Consider the following 4,322-nt stretch of genomic DNA (forward strand, 5'->3'; position numbering starts at 1 on the left):
TTCATTGGGCTGAGAAGTATTTCCAAGTAGAGAAAACGGCATAAGATAACCTGGTGGAAGAATTTGGAAGTTTCCAAATTGCTGATTAGCAAGAGATAATGGAAAAACAGGGTGGGGCTGGGGGCGGGAGGCGGAGCTATACCCCTGGGCCTCAGAAGTAGCCAATGCTCTTGATCTAGGCTGCATGGGGCTAAAGCTCAGTTTGCCCATCACACGAGCTCAAATCAGAACCTGCAGCCCAAAGCTCTGGGTCCTGCTTGTTTCAGACCTTAATGCAAGTCAGTTTTCCCCTGCGACTGAAGAAGGGCAGGAATAACAAAGAGCCCTTCCTGAAGAGCTCACCAGACAGACACCATGCTAAGCATCATCCATTCAGTCCTCCAACAGCCTAACGAAAGGGGATTATTACCAGACCCCTTTCACAATAAAAAAAAAAAAAAAAAGAAAGAAGAAACAAAGACACGGAGAACCTAGGTAGCATGCCCCACACAGCTCCCATCCTAACCTCTCCTTCGCTCCGGACTTCTTCCAGAAGGTGCAGTCCCGAGTGCTGTAAGACTAGGCAACGCCCTGCCATGGACACTGGAATGAGTAAAGAAATGTCATTATTTCTGAAAAATACTATATGGATTATTTTGGCTTTGCTTTAAAAATATTTTTTTAGCAACGTAATGCAAAAAAGGAAAGCATACCAAAGTGCAGCAACTGTCTCCTTCCCCTCCCCACAAAGGCAACCATAATTTTTTAGCTGATTCTTCTGATGTTTATACCCTCTCCTTCCATAACATGTGTCACCTCTTATTTCTTAGGTTTTTTTTCATTTTAGACATTAATAACTTCTAATGTGGTAGATGAAGAGTTATTCTCTTTCACGCCACCCCACTTCCCTCCCCTCCCCTGGACACGTTTGAGCAACACCGATCATCGGTAGCTACGTTTTTGTGGCTACACCAACAAGGTTTACTTACTGCAGGGCCAGCCGCTGCACTGTGCATATGTTTCTATCACATGCTGTTTTGAATTAATAGTTGCCTCATTTTTATCTGCTGCATAGCTTTTAATGCACTGAAGCTTAAAACATTGCTCTAAACGTATCATTAGATGCTCTGAACACGGAGATGGTCTGTCAGGAGGGTGAACGCCCGATCACTTCTTTTTGTACTTTGGGGGCCTTCCGCCTATGGCCCCCTATACCTCAGCTGGTGGTTCCGGAGTCCCAGTGCCCAGCGGTCGCCCTAGGACTCCCCTCCCCCTCCCTGGTGTTGAAATCCCTATTTCCTGGGTACTACGTTTTCCTCCTTTGTGTTTGTTTCATTGTTTTACTGGACGCTTTTCACGACCTTGTTTTTAAACATCTTAATTGAATGTATTGGGGTGACATTGGTTAATAAAATTACGTAGTTTTCAGTTGTACAATTCCATAATACACCATCTGTATATTGTACTGTGTGTTCACCACCCAAAGTCGAGTCTCTTCCTGTCACCATTTATCCCCCCTTTACCCTCTTCTACCTCCTCCCACCTTCCTTTCCCTCAGGTAATCACCGTACTGTGTGTTTATGAGGGGTTTTTTGTTTGTTTGTTTTGTTTTTGCTTCATCCCTTCACCCAGCCTCCCAAACCCCTCTCCCCGCCCCCCGCTCCTGACAGAGGTCTGTTCTCTGTATCTATGCGTTTGTTCCTATTCTGTTTGTTTTGTTCATTAGATTCCACATATGAGTGAAATCATATGGTGTCTGTGCTTCTCTGGCTGGCTTATTTCACTTAGCATAATGCTCTCCAGGTCCATCCCTGCAGTCGCCAAAGGTAAGAGTTCCTTCTTTTTTACAGCTGAGTAGGATTTCATGGTGTAAATGTACCACAGCTTTTTTATCCACTCATTTACTGGCAAACTCTTTCTTAAGCAGCTTGTGGAGGGGAAGATTTGGAAGCAGTCCACAAAAGCTCCTTAAGAAAGAGTTTGGGAGTGGTAGTGATTGGAGTTCTTATATGTTTGGGCATGTCTTTATTCTACCTCTGACATCACAAATAATTTTCGTCCAGGTGTACAATCCTAAATTTGCCTGTCGAACTTTGAAGACCTTTGCTTCTGATGTTGCAGTTGAGAAGTCTAAAATTCTGATTCTCATTTTTTTTAACCCTCTTCCTCTCCACACATTTTTAGGGCTTTTTTTTTTTTTTGAGCCCATGTGGCCCAATTATTTCAGAGTGATGAATCATGGTGTAGATTTTTCCCATTTGTCTACTCAAAGGCATTCAGTGGGCCCTTCCAATCTAGGGTTTTTCTGTCCAATTCTGTTCATTTTTCTTGTATTAACTTTTGAATAACTTATTCTGTGCTATTTTTTGAAACTATTATTTAGATGTTAGATGTCTCAGGCTGATCCTTTAAGTCTTTTATAGTTTCTCTAATTCCCATCTCTTCTTTTTACTTGAGTTTCTTAATTTTTAGTTTCTTTTTCTCTTTAAATTTCTATCACATTTTAGTATCCATGAGGCCTTTTAAAAATTGCATCCTGTCCCTGTATTGTAAGATGTGGTATCTTATCTTATTGAGGTTATTAATTATAGTTCTTTGTCAAAGTTTACTTCATGCATGTTTTGGCTTCCTTATTAGATGCCATTCTCAGACGTTTGGTGGTTCTTGACTACCGTTTCATATTTAAGAGACAGACACTCAAAACTGGATAGGAAGCTCCCCCTGTGTGATTGGGGCTCACTGAGTGTGGAGCTTCTCCTTTGACGGAGTGGGGAGCCAACCATTTATCTGAAGGAACCCTCGCCTCTCTGTCCACTGCCATTACATGGAGACTTTTCCTCCTGGGTTGATCAGCTCTCTGGGGAGGAGGCCTCTGGTAAACGCCAGCCTGTTGGCATTCTCCCCAGCTGGGGAGAATTGCAGAGCGTGCGTTTAAATCTGTTTTCACTTCTGAGCCTTCTCCTGTGGCTCAGCACTCAGTTTGAATCACATCCCTTTCAGAGTTCTTATAAACGGTGTGTGTGGGGAGGTGGGGGGGGAGGTGTTGCATAGATGGTCGCCTGGCTGCAAGATGAGAAAGGGAAGTGGGCTCTTACTATCAGTCAGCCCCCCAGCTCTCAGCCCCATGTCTTGCCCTTGCCGTCCACAAAAAACGGAACTAGCTCCCTTCCCATTCGTACCCCCTCTTCCTGGGCAAGCAGGTTGTAGTTTCTCTGATCTCCTCTCTGGACACCACTTTGCCACGTGTCCCTTCATCCAAAGTTGCTGATACTCCTGTGTACTTGATTTTTCTCTCCCGCTCCCCTTTTGGGGTGATTAGCCGGTTTAATTTCTCTCCTATTACTTATGTAGGCCTTTGGAGGGAGAGAACTTGTCATTGTAAACTGGACTGCATACTACTTTCTAAAGGGGAAACAGCTCTCTTGGGTTCCTGGCACATTTGGAACGTGGTTTGGACAGGTCTCCTCCTCTAGATTAAGCTGGAAATGCTGGCCTGAGAGAAGGTCACTGATCTCTTTATTGCTAGGGGCAGCGATAACAGGGTGGCTACCATTCACTGAGTACAAAATTAGCCAAGCCCCGGTCCAGGTGCGGCATGTTTTCGGATAGAGCATTCACAGCTGCGTTCTGTCCTACAGATGATGAAAGAGGTTCGGAGAGACTTTGAAAATCTTCCAGAGTCACACAAGTGGCTGAGACGGATGCTGAACACGGCTATATTTCTCATTAATAATAATAACAATAACAATGGCTGGTAACATTTATTGAGGATGTACTATGCACCAATACAACTGCTGCGTGACCCTGCCTCTCCTCGTGCCGGTACAAGTGAGAAAGCCTGCTCCTCATCTGCAGAAAGCATCTCAGGAAAAAGGGGATGTGCATCACCAAGGCTTCCGTCATTGGTATCAGCTTCATCATCCTAAATGCTCCGCTTTGGATTTCATTTTGTTTCATTTTGTTTTTAAGAGGGTCCTTTACAAGCTTCAGGTCCCCAAAATCTTACCAGTGTAGGCAGTTTTACTCTTAACCACTCTATCTCCTTGCATCCTTGCTGGGTTTATTGAAGCTCCCCAAGGAGGGCTGGCTCACGTCCTCAAACTGAAAGGCTCCTGGTGGCAGGGGACTGGACCGTCTTGCTGATTGCACTAGTAAGGCATCAGGTGTGATGAAGTCTTAATGGGTTTCATCAATATATGTTTAAAAAGTCTTGCAAATAACCCTCCTCTTGTGGTGAGTGGTGGTTTGACGTCTCTTTTGTAACCTATGAACCTCCTAAAAAAGAACATCCTGGCAAAATATTTTTGTGGTCTATTATATTTCAACCTTTGATTTGCAAGAGT

The sequence above is a fragment of the Desmodus rotundus genome, chromosome 9 (assembly GCF_022682495.2).
Source record: "Desmodus rotundus isolate HL8 chromosome 9, HLdesRot8A.1, whole genome shotgun sequence".
NCBI classification, from domain to species: Eukaryota; Metazoa; Chordata; class Mammalia; order Chiroptera; family Phyllostomidae; genus Desmodus; species Desmodus rotundus.